General features: G+C 42.8%; 1 long non-coding RNA gene across 1 annotated transcript in view; it reads right to left on the bottom strand.

The window, feature by feature from the left end:
* Positions 1-879: 879 nt before the first annotated feature.
* LOC132883250 (uncharacterized) overlaps positions 880-6,899 on the bottom strand; it is a 30,326-nt gene continuing 24,306 nt past the window's right edge. The window contains exons 2-3 of the long non-coding RNA XR_009654294.1: positions 3,945-4,028; positions 880-2,197 (exon numbers count right to left, since the gene is read on the bottom strand). This is a non-coding gene — a long non-coding RNA (uncharacterized LOC132883250). The remainder of the gene's footprint in view (positions 2,198-3,944; positions 4,029-6,899) is intronic.

The following is a 6,899-nucleotide window of genomic DNA, read 5'->3' as shown; positions in this document are numbered from 1 at the left end:
CAGCGGCGGACTGTGTTAAGTGACAACAGTTTTCCGAAGTACTCCCAAGCCCACATGGCTATATTTGTCACATTAGCATGACAGTTTCTCAGGCAGTGTTGCCTGAGGCCTCGAAGGTCACGCACATTCAACAGTGGTTTCCGACCTTGCCCTTTACACACCAAGAGGTCTCCAAATTTCCTGAATCTTTTTACAATATTATGTACTACAGATTTTTAAAGACCCAGAATCTTACACTGAGAAATGTTCTTTTTGGATTGACTAAACATTCTCTCACAAATTTTGGCACAAAGGCTCATTCTTGCTTGCAAAGACTGAGCCTTTGGTGCATGCTCCTTTTATACCCAATCATGTTACAAATTAACATGCTGATTGTGCAATCTTCCAAAATGATGTTACTTGAATATCCTATAAACTTTGCAGTGTTAGTCTGCCTCTGTCCAAACTTTTTTTGAGTGTGCTACAGGCATCAAATTCTAACTTCATTGATATTTAAAAAATACAAGTAAGTTGGTCAGGAAAAAACTGCTGAAATTCATTTCTTTGTCCTTTTGTCAGTTAAATAAAGGTTCGCCTGAATTAACAAATCACAGATTTTTGTTTTTACTGCAAATTTTTTTTACTGTTTTTATAGAAAATATCCCAAATTTTCTTGAAATCGGGTGATTATTAAAATTAATAATAAATTGATTGTATGATCACAATTACAGTAAACAAGTAAATACAGTGAAATTGAAAATGATTTAATTAGGTTTTTATTGCTAAGCCAGGGTATATGCAGGAATCCTGGAGTTGAATTTACTACCTTCACCATATTTTTTACTACCAGCACAACATCGGGCAGCGGCCTTTTTTTTTGGGGGGGGGGGGGGGGGTCCTAACCATAATCCTTAGCCCTACCCTAAGGTCAACTTGACACGTCTTAAAACAAATGACACAGGACAACAGTGATTAACATTAATAAACATTTAATAAAATGTGTCATATTACTCACACACAGACAGACTAAAGTGGTGAATTTCTCTCTTAAAGGAGCAACTGATGTCATCAAAAGAGGTAACTTGTAACAATAACCTATAGGGTTTACCCTGTGGACTCAAGAACTGTTCAAAGAGTCCAAAGAGTGGTAATGGGTGGTAACCATTGTTATTAATTGATTGATAAAAGATCAGATAAAAGTTTGAACAGTTTTGAACATGTCCCAAAATAAATGTGAAATAAATTTGACAACAACTTTACCTGCATTCATCAGCTGATAACTTACGCTGGCAGATTAAGTGAGCAAGGGAGAGAGTAAAAAAGGGAGAGAGAGAGAGAGAGAGAGAGAGAGAGGGAGGGAGTAGAGAAGAGAGAGAGGGAGAAGGAGGGGTGGAGCATTGAGATGGTAGAGAAGAGGATAGTGGTGGAAGAATAAATACACAGACACACACGTAGAGAGAGGGAGAAAAGAGATAAGGGAAGAAAGATGAATGGAAAGGAAGGGAGAGAATAAGAAGAGGGGCAAAATTGTGTGATTGAGAGAGGAGAGAGGCACAGTCACAAAAGCCTCAGTTGTGCGGACTTCTCTTCAATCCTTTCCTCCAAATGACGAAGTTCTTCTTTTTTTCTTTCTGTCTTCTGCGAAGTGTGTTGGACTTGGTGATAAGTTCAGCCATTTTGGATCCGGCCTTTCCCTCAGCTTGCTCGGCCAACTTGTCTGCGTCATTTTGAAGTGACTCACAGACACTGCTTAGTACCTCACGCTGGGTTCTGAGGTCCAAGAGCTCATCCTCAGCTGCCTTCCTCTTCAGAGAATGTGCAGCAGTCTCTTTTTTCTTTCTTTCATTATCCAGGTACAGTCTATACTGAGATCTTGCAGATGATGCTGAGGCAAGGAGCTCCTTTGTCAGAGGTACTTTTAAAACACCCCCACAATTGCTGATCCGGTCACAGACTAATCGCAGTGATTCCAACGATTCATCCTGGAGGTTGCATGTTTCCACCTCTTTGTTGACTGAAAATCCTCTTTCAACTGTGGCTTGGCCATGGGACAGAAGGAGGAGGCTCTTGCAAAACTGTAGTAAGTCAGGGTAAGGCGTGCTGAGAGTTGTGTAGAGAAACACATCAAGCCGCTCCTTCATTGGTTTAAAGGACAGGAAACATTCACCTCTTCCTTCCACTGAGCTCAGGGATGCAAACTGCTGAATGATAACATCACCTATAATATTGATAAAGAAAATAAGATATAAGCATTCATGACATTTAATGCATTGCAGTCTGCTTAGCTGCCTATTACAATATAGAATATCTCAGCTTTTCATACAGTGGGGCAAAAAAGTATTTAGTCAGTCACCAATTGTGCAAGTTCTCCCACTTAAAAAGATGAGAGAGGCCTGTAATTTTCATCATAGGTATACCTCAACTATGAGAGACAAAATGAGAAAAAAAAAATCCAGAAAATCACATTGTCTGATTTTTAAAGAAGTTATTTGCAAATTATGGTGGAAAATAAGTATTTGGTCAATAACAAAAGTTCATCTCAATACTTTGTTATATACCCTTTGGTGGCAATGACAGAGGTCAAACGTTTTCTGTAAGTCTTCACAAGGTTTTCACACACTGTTGCTGGTATTTTGGCCCATTCCTCCATGCAGAGCTCCTCTAGAGCAGTGATGTTTTGGGGCTATCGTTGGGCAACACGGACTTTCAACTCCCTCCAAAGACTTTCTATGAGGTTGAGATCTGGAGACTGGCTAGGCCACTCCAGGACCTTGAAATGCTTCTTACGAAGCCACTCCTTCGTTGCCCGAGCGGTGTGTTTGGGATCATTGTCATGCTGAAAGACCCAGCCACGTTTCATCTTCAATGCCCTTGCTGATGGAAGGAGGTTTTCACTCAAAATCTCACAATACATGGTCCCATTCATTCTTTCCTTTACACGGATCAGTCGTCCTGGTCCCTTTGCAGAAAAACAGCCCCAAAGCATGATGTTTCCACCCCCATGCTTCATAGTAGGTATGGTGTTCTTTGGATGCAACTCAGCATTCTTTCTCCTCCAAACACGACAAGTTGAGTTTTTACCAAAAAGTTCTATTTTGGTTTCATCTGACCATATGACATTCTCCCAATCCTCTTCTGGATCATCCAAATGCTCTCTAGCAAACTTCAGACGGGCCCGGACATGTACTGGCTTAAGCAGGGGGACACGTCTGGCACTGCAGGATTTGAGTCCCTGGAGGCATAGTGCGTTACTGATGGTAGCCTTTGTTACTTTGGTCCCAGCTCTCTGCAGGTCATTCACTAGGTCCCCCTGTGTGGTTCTGGGATTTTTTGCTCACTGTTCTTGTGATCATTTTGACCCCACGGGGTGAGATCTTGCGTGGAGCCCCAGATCGAGGGAGATTATCAGTGGTCTTGTATGTCTTCCATTTTCTAATAATTGCTCCCACAGTTGATTTCTTCACACCAAGCTGCTTACCTATTGCAGATTCAGTCTTTCCAGCCTGGTGTAAGTCTACAATTTTGTTTCTGGTGTCCTCTGATAGCTCTTTGGTCTTGGCCATAATGGAGTTTGGAGTGTGACTGTTTGAGGTTGTGGACAGGTGTCTTTTATACTGATAATGAGTTCAAACAGGTGCCATTAATACAGGTAACGAGTGGAGGACAGAGGAGCCTCTTAAAGAAGAAGTTACAGGTCTGTGAGAGCCAGAAATCTTGCTTGTTTGTAGGTGACCAAATACTTATTTTACCGAGGAATTTACCAATTAATTCATTAAAAATCCTACAATGTGATTTCCTGGATTCTTTCCCCCCATTCTGTCTCTCATAGTTGAAGTGTACCTATGATGAAAATTACAGGCCTCTCATCTTTTTAAGTGGGAGAACTTGCACAATTGGTGGCTGACTAAATACTTTTTTGCCCCACTGTAACTGAAAATCTCAAAAGGTATGATATTTTCCTTCACCACAACGTTGTTAGGTCCTTTTAGATTTGCTCCCCTCTTTCTCTCTCTGTCAGTATCCTCATCTGATGTCATGTGTATTATTAACTGCAAGGCACACACATACACAAACACACATCATCATCCACCACACGCACTTATGTGAAAACATTTCGTGCGCTGCTCATTGAATCTCACATGCACGAGTAGCCTAGTTCAGAAGATTTTAACGCGTCTATCGGTTGACTGGATGGAAACGTCAGTAGGCTACTATATTTTCACTTTAGGCTATGCAATATTTTTTGGATTGAGAAGCCTGGGTCAAATATCAAAACAAGCTGGAACAAATATTTCCTTCAGATAAGGCGGAACACTGTACTTTGAACTATGACATTAGGATGATTGTCCTTGCTTTATTCACAATACCCTTGCCCTGCCCATTTACCTTCGAAACGGTGTTTAGCACCGTCCTCCCTTGTAAAACTAGTCACAGTATGAAGATCAACCGAGAGGTATGAAAATCAATGTCGTTACTTTCGTTTTGACGGTTCCTCAGCTCTCCGCTTAGCCTCATAACCTATGCCTATTTGAAGAGTTTAAAACTAGCGCTGTGATTGGTTGAAGTCTTCTTTTATCTACACGTTGCTGGTCAATGCGGTTACACCCATAGACGAGTTGCCTAGTGCGCGAATGCACAGACAGTTGAACCGGAATATTAAAGATCTTTGAACTCAAAGCCATCAATGGCTTTTTGTGTATTTTGAAGTGTTAAATCGTAGCAGCGTAGTTTGATGTCTAAATGCGTATCTGCTACGCAAAATATGTAAAGGTTGGCAGGTCTGGATGTGTGGATTTTTTTTCTAAACTTCAAGAGACAGGAAAAAAAGAGGCTACTGAGGAAATGACTGTTTATACACTCTATGGCCAAAAGTACGTGGACACCTGACCATGATGCCCATATATGGTTGTTTCCCAAACTGCAGCCACAAAGTTGGAAACATCCAGTCATTGAGAATGTCTTCGTATGGTGTGCCATTACAATTTCCCTTCACTGGCACTGAGGCGCAAACCTGTTCCAGCATGATGATGCCCTTGTGCGCACACTGGGTCCATGAAGACATGGTTTGCCAATGTTAGTGTGGAACAACTCAAATGTCCTGCACTTGACCCTTGACCTCACCAACTTCACGCTAGGACTTCTTGCCCAACCTCTTGTGTCCTTGTGGCTCGAAAGTCCTTCCTGCACCATATGGTGAATAGGGCAGCACTGATCTCCGTTTCTATAGCCCTCAGTCTCTCACATAGCTAGGGTTACAGTGGGGGGCTGATCCTCTGGTAACCGTGAGAGTTTGACTCCCCACTCGCATCTGTATTGCAGCGTGTCTTGCCAGACGGCAGTAGGTACCATTTTTATGATGGTCTTTGGTATGTCCAAACCACGAGTAGAACTCGCGATCTCCCGATCGAGAGGCGGACACACTAACCACTAGGCCAACTCACGGTCAAATAGGCACAAATCCCTCCAGTCATGACTAAATCTGGAATGGGATGTTCAATAAGCACATATGAGTGTTACAGTCAGGTGGCACGGTGGTGTAGTGGTTAGCACTGTCACCTTACAGCAAGAAGGTCCTGGGTTCGAGCCCCGTGGCCAGTGAGGGCCTTTCTGTGTGGAGCTTGCATGCTCTCCACGTGTTCACGTGGGTTTCCTCCGGGTGCTCTGGTTTCCCCCACAGTCCAAAGGCATGCAGGTTAGGTTAACTGGTGACTCTAAATTGACCGTAGGTGTGAATGTGAGTGTGAATGGCTGTTTGTGTCTCTGTGTCAGCCCTGTGATGACCTGGCGACTTGTCCAGGGTGTACCCCGCCTCTCACCCATAGTCAGCTGGGATAGGCTCCAGCTTGCCTACGACCCTGTAGAACAGGATAAGCGGCTACAGATAATGGATGGATGGATGGATGGATGGATGGATGGATGGATGGAGTGTTACAGTCAGCTGTCCACAAACATTTGGGCATATTGTGTCGCTAATAGAACCGAAGTGAAAACAGGAACTAATTTGTCTCTGTGGACATTCCACAACATTAAAAGTAGTAATAAACAGATTTAAAGAAGTGTTGAAAAATTGCTATGGTATAAGAAGATTAAAACACTTCAGAATGTGCTGTTATAGGAAAACAATCACTTTCAGTGTGGTAACAATGACTCTACGTCTAATTTACTGAAATGTACACTTGAACAAATTATATATATATATATATATATATCATCTCTCATCTCATTATCTCTAGCCGCTTTATCCTTCTACAGGGTCGCAGGCAAGCTGGAGCCTATCCCAGCTGACTACAGGCGAAAGGCGGGGTACACCCTGGACAAGTCGCCAGGTCATCACAGGGCTGACACATAGACACAGACAACCATTCACACTCACATCTACGGTCAATTTAGAGTCACCAGTTAACCTAACCTGCATATCTTTGGACTGTGGGGGAAACCGGAGCACCCGGAGGAAACCCACGCGGACACGGCGAGAACATGCAAACTCCACACAGAAAGGCCCTCGCCGGCCACGGGGCTCGAACCCAGGACCTTCTTGCTGTGAGGCGACAGCGCTAACCACTACACCACCATGCCGCCCATATATATATATATATATATATATATATATATATTTTTTTTTTATAAAGCATATACGCAGAGCCATGGCCTCATTTTCGTTTATAAATGCCTTGAACTTATAGGCCTTAATGACCTTGACATCCGTAACGTCATAGCAGGAAGTCTATTGGTCTCATCGCCATTTCCGCTATACTAAAACACAGCTGACTGCAACTCTGATCCTCCATTTTGAGCCAATTTATCGCCATGCCACGTAAATGTGTTGCTGGCAGGTACAGCAACATGACAGAAGCTGGATTTATGTTGCATTCATGGCCCAAGAATGTTCAAACTGCAAAGATTCGGACACGTTTTACAAG

The sequence above is a fragment of the Neoarius graeffei genome, chromosome 3 (genome assembly GCF_027579695.1).
Source record: "Neoarius graeffei isolate fNeoGra1 chromosome 3, fNeoGra1.pri, whole genome shotgun sequence".
Classification (NCBI taxonomy): domain Eukaryota; kingdom Metazoa; phylum Chordata; class Actinopteri; order Siluriformes; family Ariidae; genus Neoarius; species Neoarius graeffei.
The sequence above is the reverse complement of the archived record's forward strand: the minus strand, read 5'-3'. Positions and strand labels throughout refer to the sequence as shown.